We start from the raw sequence: 20,691 nt of genomic DNA, 5'->3' as shown, positions 1-20,691 counted from the left end.
ATGATCATCTCATACAATAAAATATAGCATCACGTCTTGACCATATCACATCACAACATGCCCTGCAAAAACAAGTTAGACGTCCTCTACTTTGTTGTTGCAAATTTTACGTGGCTGCTACGGGCTGAGCAAGAACCGTTCTTACCTACGCATCAAAACCACAACGTTAGTTCATCAAGTTAGTGCTGTTTTAACCTTCGCAAGGACCGGGCGTAGCCACACTCGGTTCAACTAAACTGAGAGAGACAGACACCCGCCAGTCACCTTTAAGCACGAGTGCTCGTGACGGTGAAACCAGTCTCGCGTAAGCGTACGCGTAATGTCGGTCCGGGCCGCTTCATCTCACAATACCGCTGAACCAAAGTATGACATGCTGGTAAGCAGTATGACTTGTATCGCCCACAACTCACTTGTGTTCTACTCGTGCATATGACATCTACTCATAAAACCAGGCTCGGATGCCACTGTTGGGGAACGTAGTAATTTCAAAAAAATTCCTACGCACACGCAAGATCATGGTGATGCATAGCAACGAGAGGGGAGAGTGTTGTCCACGTACCCTCGTAGAGCCAAAGCGGAAGCGTTAGAACTACGCGGTTGATGTAGTCGTACGTCTTCACGATCCGACCAATCAAGCACCAAAACTATGGCACCTCCGAGTTCTAGCACACGTTCAGCTCGATGACGTCCCTCGAACTCCGGTCCAGTCGAGTGTCGAGGATGAGTTCCGTCAGCACGACGGCGTGGTGACGATCTTGATGTACTACCGACGCAGGGCGCTTAAGCACCGCTACGATATTATCGAGGTGGATTATGGTGGAGGGGGCACCGCACATGGCTAAGAGATCCAAGGGATCAATTGTTGTTGTGCCTAGAGGTGCCCCCCTGCCCCCGTATATAAAGGAGCAAGGGGGGAGGGGGCGGCCAGCTTAGGAGGGGCGCGCCAAGGGGAGTCCTACTCCCATCGGGAGTAGGACTCCCTCCTTCCTTGTTGGAGTAGGAGAAGGGGGAAAGATGCGGAGAGGAGGAAGGAAAAGGGGGCCGCACCCCTTGTCCAATTCGGACCAGAGGGGGGCTGCGCGCCTCCTTCCTTTCGGCCTCTCTCCTCTATTCCCGTATGGCCCAATAAGGCCCATATACTCCCCGGCGAATTCCCGTAACTCTCCGGTACTCCTAAAAATACCCGAATCACTCGGAACCTTTCCGAACTCCGAATATAGTCGTCCAATATATCGATCTTTATGTCTCGACCATTTCGAGACTCCTCGTAATGTCCCCGATCTCACCCGGGACTCCGAACTCCTTCGGTACATCAAAAATCATAAACTCATAATAAAACTATCATCGAAACCTTAAGCGTGCGGACCCTACGGGTTCGAGAACTATGTAGACATGACCGAAACACTTTTTCGATCAATAACCAATAGCGGGACCTGGATGCCCATATTGGCTCCCACATATTCTATGAAGATCTTTATCGGTCAAACCGCATAACAACATACGTTGTTCCCTTTGTCATCGGTATATTACTTGCCTGAGATTCGATCGTCGGTATCTCAATACCTAGTTCAATCTCGTTACCGGCAAGTCTCTTTACTCATTACGTAATGCATCATTCCATAACTAACTCATTAGTTACATTGCTTGCAAGGCTTATAGTGATGTGCATTACCGAGAGGGCCCAGAGATACCTCTCCGACAATCGGAGTGACAAATCATAATCTCGAAATACGCCAACCCAACATGTACCTTTGGAGACACCTGTAGAGCTCCTTTATAATCACCCAGTTACGTTGTGACGTTTGGTAGCACACAAAGTGTTCCTCCGGTAAACGGGAGTTGCATAATCTCATAGTCATAGGAACATGTATAAGTCATGAAGAAAGCAATAGCAACATACTATACGATCAAGTGCTAGGCTAACGGAATGGGTCAAGTCAATCATCTTTGAGAAACGAGCTAGTCAAGTAGAGGCATACTAGTGACACTATGTTTGTCTATGTATTCACACATGTATTATGTTTCCAGTTAATACAATTCTAGCATGAATAATAAACATTTATCATGATATAAGGAAATAAATAATAACTTTATTATTGCCTCTAGGGCATATTTCCTTCAATATATAAGACTTCTACAAATGCATAGGTACATTTTGAGCATCAGTTCTAAAAAATTATGAGCATGGTATTTGTATTGAGATGGCCATGCAGGAATCGTTTATCATGGCATTTTTAGCATGGGTGTAGACTGCAGAATGATGTGACCATTCTACTTGCATGTTCAGTTTTCGATCTCTTGCCATAAACAAAATGAAAGGAAGAATTGTGGTCAGTTAGTCAGTTTCTACATGAGTGAGTAGTTGAACCGCATTTGCATTTGCAAACAGGATAATCTTGCATGATCCAAAGTAACCAACCTTCACTTAATATGTACGTTATGGTATTTTAGGTTCCAATTGTCATCACCTGACTGCCAAGTAAAAACAGAGAGTTTTCCAACTCCATTGCATCATGAAGGATGTGTGAAGTAGAAAATGATCGGTTTAGCTAAGTTTTGGTTTGATTTAAAGATCAGTGTATCGTAACAAATAAACCATAAGAAAACATTGGACAAAGGGATGCACAAAATAGGAAATTACTTTAGTAAATGAGTACGGAAGAGCACATCAACTATGAATAAATGGTCAATTTTTCTTTATGCTCCTATTAGATCTGCTTTTGCAAGGAGGTATTTGTCTTAGCAACATCATGGCATCAGGAAAAAGGCATTTACTCCATTTGTAACAATTTTTGTATTGTCAATAAAAAGAGCACATGAACTTGGGCTGTACAAATCCACAACCATATATTTTTAGCAAAAAAAGAGTTGTGTTTATCCAATAAAGCCATTTCTTCTCTGCAAGAGGTTACAGCTCATATAATATGCATGACCCAATACTACTTTAGTATGCAAGCACAGCAACTTAATTCCATTGATACAGAAAAAAAAATTGCATTGTTTCATGGTCATGCCCTGCCAGCCAGAGCTATGTATAGCTTAAGTGGATGCCATTCCAGAAAGCAATGCATTGTAAGGGCCAGTGCTCGGTCTGCCTACTATAGACCAAAATAAAGATGATCCTGCCTCACTGGAAAATTACACTTCAGGAAAATCACGAACATGTTTTAGACGTCTATCATCGTTCACTGCTCTCTACCGGCACGAGCTTCCCTGTGTCCACATACCTCTTGTGATCTCGGTGGCCACTGCCTTGACATTTTTATCCCTTTCCCTGTTGAGGAAAACTGAAAGAAGAGTATTGTCACCATTTATTTATAAAAGGAGGATATACCCCCGGCGTATGCATCTGGATGATGCATGCTGTCATTTTATTAATTATTCACAAAAGTAATACATCAGTAAACCTGAAGCCACCATCTTGGCAACACATCTCGCTACTCCTATCGCCTTGATGAAGGGGTGCTGAATGTCCGAGCCGAATACTAAACAGATATCGCACAAAAGCCTAACATCTAAAGACAGATGCCCCAGAGCAGCCACGATGCCGGGACTGGGTAACACACCGGTCCGGCGCACTCTCAGAGGCTGCCACTGCCGTCTTTCACCGATCCATCACCAGAGCAGGTACAGACGCACCAAACTTGCCACGCCAGTCGGCGACGCCCCCACGGTGCCAGACAAGGCCACCGTCCTACGCGTATCCATCCACACACGTCCGTCGTCGAAACTCCACAACGCCATGCCGCCCTGGCCGCTGCGCTCAACTCCCTCCCGGCCATGCCCCAACCGCACCAGGAGATCGCCGCCGCTTCCAGATCCCGGTTCCTTTGGCGCCGGGCCGCCGCCATTGCGGTCTATCCCGGTTCCTTTAGTCCCCGTTCCAGAGGGCCTTTAGTCCTGGAATCGGGACTAAAGAGTCGAGACTAAAGCCCAACATCTTTAGTCCCGGTTTGCTTACGAACCGGGACTAAAGGAGCTCCACGTGGCCCGACTGGTCACCCAGCCTCTCACTACCCCACCCTAAACACGCTTAACTTCCGAGTTCTATTCCCCCTAGTTTCCAAGTCTGCACTTGTTGTTTTCCTTACAATGTAAGCTGTCAATCCTATTAACCCTTAGGAGTTGAACTTGAGCATGAAGCACCATTTGGGTTTGAAATTATTATTATAAAAAACAATTATTATTTAGTAACACTAATATTTCTTGAATAAGTAGTTTGACCATAGTTTGACCAAAAATTCAAAAAAAACTTAAATTTGAGGATAACATTTTTCCTTTCAGAATTTGTGGATTCTAAAAATATGCAAAATGGCATACGGCGGTCGAAATTGGAACCAGATTTTCATGCTGAACATTTTGATACATTATACGGGTTTTTTGACAGCGTATGCAAAAGTTATAGCCGTTTTACTTCTTCATAACACTGATTTTGCAAAACATGTCAAAATTTATGTTTCCTAACTAGTAGATGTAGTAACATAACAACATCTCGAAGGATTTTAATTTATGAAGTTCTTATCATTTTTTTGTTTTTTTGAAACTGAAATGCCGATTTGGGGGGGGGGGGGGGGGGTAGAGTTTGAAAATTGCAGGACCCCTTTAGTCCGGAATGGTGTCCATCCAATCCTACCGTTGACTACATCTGCTAGCACCGTCCCAGGCAGAGTCACAACTAAGGTTAACCAAGCCAGAGTCACGTTCTATTAAAGTGGCAAAAAGAATTACTTTTTAATATATCAAAACTAGTTCTATCAACTATTATTAAAGGCCAAACAACTATTAATACAAAACAGTTTTAATTCAAATCATAATTTAAATTACTCTAAAAATAACCAAATAAATCTTACTGTGACAACAATCTAACATGTGACTAGGAGCAAAAAGAATTAAATTAAGAACTATTTTAAAACTCAAATTATTCACAATCTAGGGTTTGAAGCAAATTTGAACAAATTCATATTTAAATCATTCAAATTTGAAAACTAGTGGCACAAACAAAAACTAGACAAAATTTTGAATCTAATGCAAATGAATCACTCAAAAACATCAAATATCCTAGAAGATATAAGCAATTCAAAACAGAAACTGAAAACAAAAAATAACGGAAAAAGAAAAAACAAATTTCAGAACTAAAGGTGTAAGATTTAGTCCCAGTTGGAGCTACCAACCGGGACTAAAGCCTCAATCCCTTTAGTCCCGGTTGGTGGCTCGAACCGGGACTAAAGGTCTAATCTTTAATCCCGGTTGGAGACGCCAACCGGGACTAAAGGGCATCGCACCCTTTAGTCCCCAGTTGGTGTCTCTAACCGGGACTAAAGTTCCATTTGAACCGGGACTACTGCCTGTCCGACGCACTAGCCGCTCGAACCGGGACTAATGCTCACATTAGTCCCGGTTCGTATTGCAACCGGGACTAATGTGTAAATTGAGCTTCAACCAAAGCCATGTTTCTACAAGTTGTGGTGGATGGGGAAGCAGCAGCGCGAGGGTCTCTGGCCATGCAAGCGTTCGTCCCTGGCGAGGCGACGCGAGAGTATTGTCACCATGGCTCATGGCTCCCAATTTCCGTGTCAGACGCATATCCTCTTAAATGGTACCTGACTTCGAGTGGACTGAAGCTAAATACACCACATCGTCGGTGTTTTTTCGCTTCTTTTAACTTCATCTCCTTGGCTCCTGCGTTTTTGTTTTCCTCCAATATTTCAGATGGACTGATGTCAAAACATAAGCAAAACTGTATTAACACTCACTTTGACATCCTAAGGCAGGTGTACATATATATAATATTTCTACACACCTCTTGTCTTTGTTAGCTCTTCTTCCGAAACAAATATGTTATGAGCATGCAATACATGTTGGGCAAGCGATTTAGCATGGCAATTTTATCATCTGAGTAGACCGCAGAATGATGTGGCCATTCTACTTGCATGTTTACTTTCTGTCTCTTGACGAAAGCCAAGTGAATGGAAATATAGTGTTTCGTTAGATCGATGTCAAATCAAAGAAATGGAAAGATGCTAAAATGAGTGAGTGGTGGAACGGCAATTGCATTTTCAAACAGGTTAACACTGAATGTGGCAAACTAACCGTGTGCATGTAGTAGAAGAACTGTATATGCACTACCGTAAAAAAAGAACTTAATATGCATCTTATGTTAGTTTTGGTCATACTTATCATCACTTGACTCGGAAGTGACAGACAAACAGTTTTCCATGTCCAATGCATCATGAAAGATGCATTAAAAAGAATTCAACTCATTTTAGCAAGTTTTCATCTCCCTACAACATTAGCATCATTAGGAAAGAAATGGAATTTTTTGTACGAACTTCTGTAAGGAAACATACACGTGAGCCTTGCCTGCACAAATCAATTTCATCTCCTTATTTACCAACTTAAGACCCATTTTTTTTTCGAAAAGGGGGACTCCCCGGCCTCTGCATCAAGAGTGATGCATACGGCCATCTTATTAACGAAGCAACAAAATGTGCCTACAAAGTTCCAGAGTCTCAAACTGAAAACAATAAAAAGCAGCCCACACAGAGCGCAGAAGGCTAGAAACACTAACTAGCCATTAAAAGAGCCACAACCGGCTGGCTAAAGAGATAGGAAAACTAATTGCCTATCCTATTACATGACCGCCATCCAAACTGGTTGAAGATATCCCGAGCAACCATCTCCCACCGGATAGACCCAGTAACCAAATGCTCCCTGGCCTCCATCGGAGTGAATAATGACCATGAACGGATCAACGCCGTAGCTCGGAAGATAACCTGCAAAAAATGAATTCGTGATGTTCTGTTAAAAACCAAATCATTTCTGCAAAGCCAGATGGTCCATATTAAAGCACAGACTCCAACCCGAATATGTCTTGCTATTGTAGAGTCAATCCCACTTAGCCAATTCCCAAATAAAGCATTAACATTATTCGGTGGAGTAATATTAAAAGCAATGTGGACCGTCTGCCAAAGAACCTTGGCCAGCGGGCAATCAAAAAAGAGATGTTTAATTGTCTCATCTCGATCACAGAAACTACACCTAGTAGGTCCTGTCCAATTACGCTTTATTAAGTTGTCCTTTGTTAGAATAACTTGTTTATGAACAAACCACATAAACACTTATTTTCAAAGGAACTTTGACAACCCAGACACTCTTGGAAGTTGGAATGGAGCTTGAATTAATAACATCAATGTACATTGACCTCACTGTAAATACTCCAGACGTAGTCAACTTCCAGCGTAATTTATCAGGTTGGTCAGAAAGTTGAACCTCCATTAGTCTCCTAACTAACTGGAGCCAAACCTCCCAACGATTGCCCGCTAATGACCGTCTAAACTGAATATTAAGGGGGATAGATTGAAATACCGTTGCCACGAACACCTCACGTCGTTGAGCAATACGATATAAAGACGGATATTGAATGGCCAGGGGTGAGTCGCCCAGCCAAGCGTCCTCCCAGGAATGTGTAGTGGTCCCATTGCCAATGACAACTTTTGTCCTATTGAACATTAATTGTTTGACTTTCATGAGCCCTTTCCAGAAAGGCGAGTCAATCGGCCTAACTGTTACCTCGGACAACGTCCTAGTCTGGAGGTACTTGCTGCGAATGATTTGCGCCCACATAGCTTTCGAACCGCTAGCGAGCTTCCACAACCACTTACTAAGAAGCCATCTGTTCTTAACTTCAAGATTCTCAATGCCAAGCCCGCCTTGGTCTTTGGGTCAACAGATAATATCCCACTTAGCAAGCCGGTATTTTCTTTTAAGATCATCACCCTGCCAGAAGAAACGTGATCGATAGAAGTCCAGTCTTTTCCTCACTCCCACTGGAACCTCAAAGAATGATAAGAGGAACATAGGCATACTCGTGAGCACCGAGTTTATCAAGATTAGCCGGCCTCCATATGACATGAGCTTACCCTTCCAGCAGCTCAGTTTCTTTTCAAATCGATCCTCGATACACTTCCACTCTCTGTTTATTAGCCTACGATGATGAATCGGAATGCCAAGGTAGGAGAAGGGCAAACTTCCCAACTCGCACCCAAACAATTTCCTATAGGACTCCTGTTCGTCTTTGGCTCTACCAAAGCAGAACAACTCGCTCTTATGAAAGTTAATCTTTAACCCCGATAATTGTTCAAAGAGGCATAACAACAACTTCATATTTCTCGCCTTGGCCAAATCATGCTCCATGAAGATGATTGTATCATCAGCGTATTGAAGGATGGATACACCTCCATCAACCAGATGAGGTACTAAACCACCCACTTGACCATGGTCCTTAGCCCTTCCGATCAAAATTGCTAACATATCCACCATGATGTTAAACAAGACGGGGGACATTGGATCTCCTTGCCTGAGGCCCTTATGAGTCTGGAAGTAATGACCTATATCGTCATTAACTTTAATACCCACACTCCCTTTTTGCGTAAAAGATTCTACCTGATGGCGCCAAGCCTCATCAAAACCTTTCATACGCAATGCCTGTTGAAGGAACGGCCACTTGACCTTATCATACGCCTTCTCAAAATCCACCTTAAAAATTACCCCATCTAATTTTTTAGAGTGAATTTCATGGAGCGTTTCATGAAGGACAACCACCCCTTCGAGGATGTTTCTGTCCGGCATGAAAGCAGTTTGGGATTGTTGCACCACAGAAAGCGCAATCTGTGAGAGCCTGTTAGTCCCGACCTTGGTAAAGATTTTGAAACTAACATTGAGAAGGCAAATGGGCCTGAATTGCTCAATTCGCACAGCCTCCGTTTTCTTAGGGAGCAATGTGATAGTTCCAAAATTCAACTGAAATAATTGAAGTTGTCCAGAGAAAAGATCGTGAAACATAGGTAACAGATCCCCTTAATAATCTGCCAGCACTTTTTATAAAACTCCGCCGGAAACCCGTCCGGACCGGGAGCCTTGTTGTTTTCCATTTGTGCAATAGCATCAAACACTTCCTTCTCCGTAAATGGGGCTAGCAAGATATCATTTTCGGCAGCCGACAGTTGAGGAACATCCTCAGTCCGAGACTCATCCAAGGTTACACAATTAACCTCTGGTGGTCCAAATAACTGCCTATAATACTCGGTAATGTAAGTTTTTATATTATCCTGCCCAACAATAGTACCCTCATCTTGCTCAAGTTGGAAGATTCGTTTCTTACGGTGCTTGCCATTAGCAATGAGGTGAAAGAATTGAGTATTAGCGTCCCCTTGAACCACTTTGCGGACCTTAGCGCGCAATGCCCATTTCAACTCTTCCTCACGGAGAAGTTCTTTCAACCTCTTCTCAGCCTCATGTTTAACTTGGAGCTCAGCAGGCAGCAAAATCGTCGATTTGGCTTTAGTATCTAGGGCCTGTATAAGATAAAGGAGTCTATCCTTCTCAATCTTATACACCCCACTTAGGTGCTTAGCCCACCCCCGTAAGAAACTTCTTAAATGTCTTATTTTATTCTGCCAACGCTCGACCACCGTCGTACCTCCGACACCCTTAGCCCATTCCCTGGCAACGAGGTCTAAGAACCCTTCACGTTCGAACCAGGCCATCTCGAAAGAGAAGGTGTTTTTGTTTCCCACATAGTTGGACTCCCCGGAGTCCACAAACAGTGGTGTGTGATCTGATATTCCCCGCGTTAAAGCTTGTAGCGTCACAAGAGGGAACTTCTGTTCCCACTCCACGCTGGCGAGAACTCGATCAAGCTTTTCATATGTCGGGTTTGGCAACGCATTAGCCCAAGTAAACTTTCTACCAGAAAGTTCTATCTCCCTCAGGTCCAAACTCTCAATAATAGTATTGAACATGAAGGACCATCTCCCGTCAAAGTTATCATTATTCTTCTCCTCTCTCCTCCGAATGATATTGAAATCACCCCCGGCCAACATTGGAAGCTGTTCGGACCCACAAATTCGAACAAGATCCGCCAGAAACTCCGGTTTAAGTTCGGGCTGTGCAGCTCCATACACTGCCACCAAAGCCCAGTCGAACCCATCAACTTTTGACCTAACCCGAAACTTAACCGCAAAGTCTCCCATTACAACACTCCTGACCTCAAGGGAATCGCATCTCACTCCCAACAAGATACCTCCCGATCGTCCACGTGGAGATAGGCAATGCCAATCGAAATCAACACCACCCGCAAGAGAGGAAAGAAACTGCGGAGCAAAATTGTCTCTTCCAGTTTCGGAGAGAGCAATGAAATCTAATCTGTGCTCCAAAGAAGCCTCAGCAAGAAACCTTCTTTTAGCCAAGTCCTTGAGACCTCTGCTATTCCAAAAGATTCCTTTCATAATTCATCATGGAATTTTTTTGCCGTACGAATCCTAGCACTTCTATGTACCGCGGATGCTGGATACACCTTCCGCTTCCACTTACGTTTAGGTTTGTCATTGTCCACCATCCGGTCCTCATAACCGGACAGTGGTGGTTGAAGGACCTCAACCTCTACGTTGGTCTCCTCCTCGTCTGACTAGGATGGTGCAAGGTCCGCACACAAGGTGTCTAGCACCCTCACTCCCAACGCATCAATCTCAGCGTCATTCATAGATCGCACTGCCGCTAGGTTGCGAATGGTTTCTAAAGCGCGTTCCGCTTCTAGATCCAAAAGATCATTAACCGAGTTGGATATTTCAGAATTATTATTCCCTAGCGAAACCCCTACTTGATTTGCATTATGAATAATCTCATCCGTAGAAAAATGCATAATGGAATTTGATAAATTGACTGACATACCGGTAGTGGCCTTGATATCACGAAGCTTGGCCGCCCTCGTAGCGCACCTCTGCTGCATGTCGTCAACCTTCGGATGGTCCTGGAGACGGGAACTCATCTGTCGCCCCTCAGAGACCGGGTCAGGGATTCCGCCAAAAGCAATAACCTCCTCCCGAGAAGCACCAGTCGCAGGAGGAAGTGACGGACGGCTCCCACATCCGGCGGTCAGGGGGCCGGGGGTAGTAGGTGCCGGTAACGCCCGTCCGAACACCCCCTCCGCCCCGACCCTCAAGGTTGATGGAGTCCTCATCCCGACAGCCGAGGCTGAGGGATGGACCGGGGTCACCTTCCCCGGACCCCCTCCAATCACGCCAGTCGAAGCCGCCTCCGTCGGAGCCGAAAGGGAAGGGTGTGGGGCCTCCTGCCCCATACGGCCTCCCTCAGAGCCGGCCAGCGCCGGCGCAGCAGGCGTCGCCGGGGCCACCTGCCCCAGACAAACACCCACCCGCCCAGTAGAAGAAGCCGCAGCCGGCCACCCTCCCGAAGAGGACTCCTCTCTCTCAGGAGCCCTGATCATAGCCATCGAAGAATGAGGGGTCGAGGTCTCCTGCCTGAGACCCCCCTCCAAGCTCGTAGTCACCACCTGCATCTCAGACATGACAACAATATCCGAGGGAGGCGAGAACGCTATCTCCGAACCTCCCTCCACTCCACGAACCTCCACACTCGGGCCCTCAAAGTCCAACGCAGGTAAGGAGTGCTCGAACACCTCAGAAGACTCCACCCGCTCACTCCATAATCTCGGGGGTGCTGAAGCAGGCTCAAAGGTTCCAAACCTCAGAGTGGTCGACGGCACCAAAGATGGAGGCGCCGTTTCCCCTCCGGTGGTCTTGACCACAGACCCCGGTCTCTCGGCCTCTCGACCAGGATCAGCTACCGGAGGCTCCTTGCGCCCCCTATCATCATCACCCTCGTGCATATCAACATCCACTGTAGCAGGTGCGTCGGCAAACAGGCTGTCATCCTCAAACTCAATCTGAAGGTTATACACCTGACCGCGATAAGCCCACTTCACCACGTCCGGAACAAACTCAATGTCCAAGATACTGACGAGGATGCGAGCCACCCCCTGAGCTCTGGTGAAAGCCATATCCACTCGCTCGGGCTTTCCCACCAAAACAGCCATACTAGCAACAACCCTGGCATCCTGCATGGGCCTGTGTGGAGCCCCCGAAAAACGCAACCAGGCCTGGGTAAGTGGCTTACCCTGAGGCTCACTCAATTTCCACTCGTGGAACTCAAGAATGCCTTCAGTACCTGGCACCTTACACATCCCGAAACTCAATAACCTCTGTAGATCCTCCACCGTTGGAAACTCCACCCTGAACGAGTTTGGCTCAAGACTGACTAACTCCCATAGGAAGTCACCCGGTGCCAGCTCCCGGAGCCGCTGCACAATTTGGATCTCAGAGACTTCACCTTTAGTCACTTTAACAATCCCAGACGTCATACTGCGCACCTCGTCAGAGATTTCCTTCTCAATCGGAGACTCGAAAAACGTGAGCTCTGAACAGAACACACCATAGATCATAAGATTGGGTAGCTCCTCTCTCAAAAGCGGACAAGCCCCTGACTCATGATCCGGCTTACCACACGTATCGCATAAGACTGCCACACACTCAGCAATGAAGTGGCCTTTATTGCCACAGCGATAGCATAACATTCTTTCTTTCTTTCGCGCATACTTTGCCGCCCTGTCCAGCTCAGCCTTGTCAGAGCCATCCACCGACATCACCTCAACCTCGCCATTATTAGTAGGTACCGCCTCTGCCAGAGCCGTAACCACCTCCATAGACTGACAAGTCAACGCAGTATCGTCGGTGTCCACACCAACCGGCGTCTGATCAACGACACCAGGATGCTGCCTTGGGCGGTAGCGACCACCGCGGCCGCCCCGTCCACCACGGTTACCACGAAAACCACCACGGTTCCTATTAGCTGGTCCTGACGCCCCTTCGACGAAACCTCCCGTAGGCCCCAGGAAAGGTCTCTCGGTCGAGCCATCACTTTGCCAAGCATACCCCCGCCCACCACCTGTGGACGAGGATCCCCGGTGCTGTCCGTCACCATACGCGTTAAGACCATCATCACCCCATTGACCACGAGGCACCGACGAGTCACCCCCCCTCACCGGAGCCATCTGCAACTGCGCCTGCTCCAAAACCGGTGCCGACGGATTCTGCGACTGCCGAGCCACGAAATGCGGCGGTCGGGCCCCGGTCTGCATCGCCGTAGGACGCGGCTGGCCAGCCATCGCCGGAGCAGGTGGCCGATGAGTCGGGGTACCACGTCCCGCAGTCGCCGCGGGGAGAGGCGCCGGTGGCCTAAGGCCGCCCCGACCGGCGGCAGGAGGCGGGGGTCTACCCGCCGGCAAAGTCCCGCGGCCCACCACGCCTGGCCTGGGCAGGCCGCCATGCTGCGCTTGCCGGGCGCCGTTTGCCCCCTGAGCCACCTGGTTTGAGACCGGAGGAGCGGCCGCGCGCCCCGCCCCTAGCGGCAGGCCAGAGCGGCCCCGACCCACGGCCAGCATGGCCGCATCTCCGCCCCGGCCGCCTCCCGCAGGCAGTGGCAGGCCTCCTCGCCCCACGCCGCCCGGGACGCCGGGCTGAACGACGGCCTTAGCCGGTGGAGGGCCTCCGCCCGCCATGCCGCGAAGGGCAGGAATCCGGCGAGCGCGCCCCGCCCCACGTTCAGAGAAGCAGGAGCGCAGCCTAGGCAGAAGAACCCTAGAACGCCTCGAACGAGAGACCTCTGTCGTCCCGTCGATCGTGCATGGGGGTGTAGCGACCAGCCCCTGTAAACTATCCTGGTTAACCTGGGCCTCATACCCGGTTAACTCAGGCCCACCCAAGACAAGGCCCGGCTCACTCGGAGCCGGCCCGTCAGCAAGGCCCTCGTGCGCACAGCCCAGGAGAGCGTTCAAACGCGTCGCCCGCTGCTGCGAGATCGAGATCGGCCGTCTCGCCGGCGATCTCGCCATGGCCGCCGCCGGCACACCGCCAGAACGGACAGGCCTCTTCTTCCTCTTTACTTGATTCCACGAATCCGGATGAATCAGATCGAAAAGAGTAAGGTTCGGTAGACTAACCTTTGGAAGGGGACCCTTCCATGGTCGGACCGCCGTCGCCGCCGTTCGACGGTGAACCACTCGCCGGACCATCTCCTTCCTCTCTCCCGCATGAAGCCCAACCCTTGCCGGATCTTCCACTGGCAACACTCTATCCACCATCGAGGCCACCTCGTCCTCATCATATCCCGCATGGAAGAATTCGCAGAATAGATCGGAGGGAGTTGGTGTTGGTGGAGAAGCGTCCGGATCGTCGCCGTCTCCGTCCGCATCATCCTCGTCGGCTCCGGCCAGCCCCCAAAACCGGCCGCCAACCCGAGCCACCGCCCCCGAGCGCATAGTCCCGGCGCTCGCCGGCCGGGCACTCGCGTCGCCCCGGTCGCCCTCTATCAAGTCAGTAGTAGCTTGTCATTTGGTATATGACAAGACCCATTTGGAACACAGAAATATGACAAGAAACAATCCATCTGGAAGCAATTCATTCGGTATAGAAAATACTCCAATGATTCATCGCAATACTATACAACACTAATCTGATCAAAACCAGAATACCCTTCACAGAAAGAAATAAAGAAAGAAAGAGATAGGACAAAAATACAATCTGCACTAGTACTGGTTGACCATATAGAATGCATGATGCAATAGCATAACTCTGACCTCTGAGTAGTTTTGCTGCCTGAGCCTTTCCAAAAAGAAGCTGAAACTGCTAGAGATACATGCTGATCTACAGAAGGAGTTAGAGGACATGGCGGCATCACAAAGAGCTGCCTAGGAGGCGACATAGAGAGAAACTAGTTACATGTTATCTTAGTTGCAGTTGCATGTACCATCCGTGGCCTAGGAAGTAAGAGCAAGAGTAGTCCATCCAAGTTATAACAGTAACCCATCGACTAGTTACATGAATTTTTTTAACTGAAAAGGACATATGAGCCCAGATTGCACAAAATCTGTGTCCATTTGTTAGTCTTAATACCATGTTCAAAGTTTTTTTTTGCGGGAAATGTTAACAGTGTTAGGAACTCCCGGATATAGAAAATGCCCTTATAATGCTTAATAACGAAATAAATGTGTAAACAAACAATCAGAGTGTTATAGCCTAACTTGTGATGGGGTTAGATGTAACAGAGAATAATAAAGGGAGGAAGAGATTGACTTGGAGAGGAAGAACAGGGGGAAGTTTGTTCTTCATTCATAACTGTATCAAACACGTCTATGGGCTTATAACAACACCCACAAACACGATGACCACTAGCTAGAGCCAGCTACCCTAGACACGTTATCTCCCGCATAAGCCTTCTCCTTTCCCATGCCCGACAACTGAACAACTTCAGTTTCGTCAGATCCGTTCACCTGTATAGTGTCTAGCGCTTCAGATTTGACAGTCACACTATCATCCACATCCATCACTGTGGCACATAGTTCAATTTTTCGCTACATACCTATGAGTGCGGTTTTTCCAAGCTCGAGCTACGTGGTACTCTCTATCTATACCGTTCGCAGCAGGTTTTGTTCCCTCGAGATCTCAACCGTGTTACTGTAGCACCTGTACCTCTGTCCCCAACTGTTGTCTCCCCACATTCTCTCTCTCTCTCTAGACTATACAGCAGCATCTGTCACACGTCTCAGTCACCTCTCTCTCATTTTCTTATTCTCTCTCCCTCCTCCCCATTCGCTTGCTCACATATCTCATGTTCTCTCTTATTTTATTCTTCTCCCCCCTCCTTCACGTTTCTGCCCCCTCACATGTCTCAATCTCGCCTCTCTCTCATTTTCTTCTTCTCTGTCCCTCCTTCCCATTCGCTCGCTCGCATATATCATCTTCTCTCTTATTTTATTCTTCTCCCCCTCCTTCCCATTTCTGCTCTATCACACGTCTAAATCTCCCCTCTCTCTCTCATTTTCTTGTTGTTCTTCTCTCTCCATAATAGGAACAACTGCCACAATAGTCAACACATCTCTCTTTCCTCACACTCCGATTCTCTCTCTCTCACCTTGACATGACATGCATGCGTCCTCTCTCTCACCTTGACATGACATGCATGCACAGCACGCTATCTCTCACAAGCTCCTCTCCTCAAGCTTTCTCTCTTTCAAATGCAGTCTGACACTGACATGCATGCACAAGCTCTCTCATCTCTCTCTCTAGAAACCAGTCTGACATGCATGCGGAACAGGACAACGTATGCACTGTGCCTTCTCTGTTAATCACAAAAGACAAGTGCTGACGCACTCACAAGTTATCATGTGATGTACGGATCCCAACGCGTGTGGACGGCCAAGACAAACGAGACCGTGGAGCTCGAGCTATGCAAGAACTTTCCACGTATATATCCTACCATAGCTACAGCCGTCAATTGTCAGAGTGAAACCTAGAGTAAAAGCAACTCATCTTCAAGTGTTGCATTCTCCTTTCTTTCCTCATGTCCAACTCACCATCCATAACTCCTGCACCATCGGGACGATGGAGGTGGATGTAGCTCCTAATTCTAGTACTGTGAGGATAGCTCCTGCTGAATGGGAGGCCGACTTTTGAAGGTGGGTAAAGCAAAACAAGACATTACTGGTGGCTATAAGCTTATTTTTCCTTCACCACCTTGACTCTCACATTTTTGTTTTCCTCCAATATTTTATTGTTTAGACGAACTGACACTAAACACACAAACTACTCTGATTTCATACCACACTCACCTTGACAGCCCAAGGCATGGGTATATATAAGACTTACACATCTCTTTATCTTTGCTAGCTCTTTTTATGAAACAAATATATTTAGTGGGAAGTTACTAATATATTTATCATTCAGGAATCGTTTGTCATGACATTCTTACCATGTGACCATTCTACTTGCATGTTTAGTGAGAAGTTACTAAATCAGTGTGTGGTGGAACAACAAATGCATTTGCAAATAGGCTAATCTTGAATGATCCGAAGTAACCAAAGTTCCTGTAGTGCATTCGCTGTTTTGGTAGACTCGAAAATAGGCTTCTGAAGTTTGTGCATGAGCGATTTAAATGCTTCCAACTTTGGGGTCATTCGCAGTTCATTTGCAAAATCGATTCAGGGGGAATCATTGGAAGCTGACTCTTTGTTTATCGTGCCGCTGCTGGAAGGGCTAGAAGCTATAAATCAGAAGCTGTAGCCTAGACAAAGGCCGCTTCATTCATAGTTAACATCACTTGGCTACCAAGTAAAAAATAGAAAAGTTTCCAGGTCCATTGCATCATGAAAGATGTGAAAAATTGGTATTGACTTACTTTAACTGAGTTTTCCTTTTGTTTTGCGATAATTTTAATCAAGTTTTCAGCTCCCTTTAGAAATTAGCAAAGAAATATTGGAGAAAGTTGAGGCACAAAATGTGAAATTATTGACAGTAAATGACTGTTCATGTACAAAAACCACATGAATTGTGTTCATCGAACAGAACTTACGTTGATTTTGTAGATGTCCATGTTGGAAATATGCCCTAGAGGCAATAATAAAAGCATTATTATTATATTTCTTCGTTCATGATATTTGTCTTTATTCATGCTATAATTGTGTTATCCGGAAATCGTAATACATGTGTGAATAACAGACACCAACATGTCCCTAGTAAGCCTCTGGTTGACTAGCTCGTTGATCAATAGATAGTCATGGTTTCCTGACTATGGACATTGGATGTCATTGATAACGAGATCACATCATTAGGAGAATGATGTGATGGACAAGACCCAATCCTAAACATAGCACAAGATCGTATAGTTCGTTTGCTAGAGTTTTTCAATGTCAAAGTATCTTTTCCTTAGACCATGAGATCGTGTAACTCCCGGATATCGTAGGAGTGCTTTGGGTATACCAAACGTCACAACGTAACTGGGTGACTATAAAGGTAGACTACGGGTATCTCCGAAAGTGTCTGTTGGGTTGACATGGATCAAGACTGGGATTTGTCACTCCGTATGACGGAGAGGTATCACTGGGCCCACTCGGTAATGCATCATCATAATGAGCTCAGAGTGACCAAGTGTCTGGTCACGGGATCATGCATTACGGTACGAGTAAAGTGACTTGCCGGCAACGAGATTGAACGAGGTATTGGGATACCGACGATCGAATCTCGGGCAAGCAACATATCGATTGACAAAGGGAATTGCATACGGGGTTGATTGAATCCTCGACATCATGGTTCATCCGATGAGATCATCGTGGAGCATGTGGGAGCCAACATGGGTATCCAGATCCCGCTGTTGGTTATTGACCTGAGAGTCGTCTCGGTCATGTCTGCTTGTCTCCCGAACCCGTAGGGTCTACACACTTAAGGTTCGGTGACGCTAGGGTTGTGAAGATATGTATATGCAGTAACCCGAATGTTGTTCGGAGTCCCGGATGAGATCCCGGACGTCACGAGGAGTCCCGGAATGGTCCGGAGGTAAAGAATTATATATAGGAAGTGCAGTTTCGGGCATCGGGACAAGTTTCGGGGTTATCGGTATTGTACCGGGACCACCGGAGGGGTCCCGTGGGCCCACCGGGTGGGGCCACCTGTCCCGGGGGGCCACATGGGCTGTAGGGGGTGCGCCTTGGCCTACAAGGGCCAAGGGCACCAGCCCTACTAGGCCCATGCGCCTAGGGTTTCCACCAAGGAAGAGTCCAAGTGGTGGAAGGCACCCCTAGGTGCCTTGGGGGGGAGGGAAACCTCCCCTTGGCCGCCGCCCCCCCTAGTAGATGCCATCTACTAGGGCCGGCGCCCCCCCCCCCTTGGCACCCCTATATATAGTGGGGGAGAGGAGGGACTTCATACACCAGCCCCTGGCGCCTCCCTCTCTCCCCGTTACGTCTCTCCCTCGTAGTCTTGGCGAAGCCCTGCTACTGTGACGCCCTGCATCCACCACCACGCCGTCGTGCTGCTGGATCTTCATCAACCTCTCCTCCCCCCTTGCTGGATCAAGAAGGAGGAGACGTCTCCCGTCCCGTACGTGTGTTGAACGCGGAGGTGCCGTCCGTTCGGCGCTTGGTCATCGGTGATTTGGATCACGTCGAGTACGACTACATCATCACCGTTCTTTTGAACGCTTCCGTGCGCGATCTACAAAGGTATGTAGATGCATCTAATCACTCGTTGCTAGATGAACTCATAGATTGATCTTGGTGAAACGAGTAGGAAATTTTTTGTTTTCTGCAACGTTCCCCAACAGTCCATCCAACCAAACTATCTCTTCTCTAAAAAAAGCTACAGTTCACATAATATGCATAATCCAGTACCAATGTAGAGTGAAGCACTAACTTAGACCGTGGTTTTAAATAGCTTGTTATAGCGTCTGGAAGGGGTCCTACGCTAATGTGCAATGGCCCGAACAAATGAACAAACATTTTAAATAGCATGCTATAGCGTTTACAAGAGGTCCGCCGTTAAGAGGTATATCGCGCTATTTAAAACTATGACCCAGATCCATTCGGAACGCAGAAATTTTACAAGATGTCTGCGTGCATTTGACTGGAATTTCGTACTGAAAAAATTTCAGTGTTTCCCGACCATTACCATACAATATTAATCAGATCAACACCAGAATACCTCTCGATGCGGTATTTTTATTTTTGGAGAAATACACTGAATACTGATTGACCTTAAAGAATGCAGGAAGCAATAAGATAGCTCTGGCTTAATGCTTTTGCTGCCTGAGCGTGAAAAATTGTGTTTTTCCAATAGAAGCCGAAACTGCCAGACTGCAAAATATAATGAGAAGCATGGGAGCTGAATATGCGAGCAAGTAAACCCGTGGACATTTGAACTGTCTTTATGTGATCGGAACAAATCTCTCTCCATTCGTTAGCATTTATATTATCTTCGCACTGCTACAGATCCCAGATATTAAAAATGCTTAATAAGGTCATAATTAGGAGAAGAAATGTTTTATTACCGGCAAGTTTTCTCGATAAAGACATTTTCATTGAATCGATATATCATCGATTCGAGTTGAAACAACCACATTAAGTGAATGCCCGGCCTCTGCATAGCATGATGCACACAGCTAAAATGTCCAAAGGGGGACCAAAGCAAAAAACATTGTTCTACAACAAAAATAAAAAAAGGTTGACATAAGGTGGCGTAGATCCTATCCGAACTTTACACCGCCATCATGATGGGAGAAAATCTCCCTGACCGTATGCTCCTGCTGGGTAGACACCGTCATTAGAAAGTCTCTGTCCTCCGGTCTCTACATGATAGCCAAGTACGAAGCCATCAAGTACATGCATAAATAACCTGGGCAGGAGAATAAACACATGTTTTGTGAAAAAACAACTTCGTTCCTGGTAAGCCACAAAGCCCAACACCGTCGTTAGAAGCTCTCCAACGTTCTTGTGTGGGTTTCTTTGCTAAAATGTGCTAGCTGATCTTCAAAGGGATCTTAAACATTAGTATTGATTCAAAATTCATTCCACATGTTTTCATGATGCAATGAACTTGAACTACTCTTCATTCTTAATTGTCGATCATGTGATGGTACACATGCATGACCAAAACTAATTGACATAAAAATGCATATTATATGAAGTTGGTGACTTTTTTATGCTGATCTTTACATGAAGTTGGTGAACGCCAATCAATACTAACCGCTGTGAGTTCTCCTACGAAACACAATGTTCCCATTCACTTTTTTCCTAGGCAAGAGATCGGAAATTAAACATGCAAGTCAATGGCCACATGATTCTGTAGTGTACTCACGTGGTAAAAATGATATGATAAATATTCCCTTAAAAGCTTGCTCACACTATTCTGTTTCCATAAGAAGAGCCAACTATGACTAGGGATCTATGGAAGTCCTATATATTCGTTCTTACCTAGGATCTCATATTAAGTGAGCGTGATATGGATACTA

Source organism: Triticum aestivum, chromosome 1B (assembly GCF_018294505.1).
Source record: "Triticum aestivum cultivar Chinese Spring chromosome 1B, IWGSC CS RefSeq v2.1, whole genome shotgun sequence".
Classification (NCBI taxonomy): Eukaryota; Viridiplantae; Streptophyta; class Magnoliopsida; order Poales; family Poaceae; genus Triticum; species Triticum aestivum.
The sequence above is the reverse complement of the archived record's forward strand: the minus strand, read 5'-3'. Positions refer to the sequence as shown.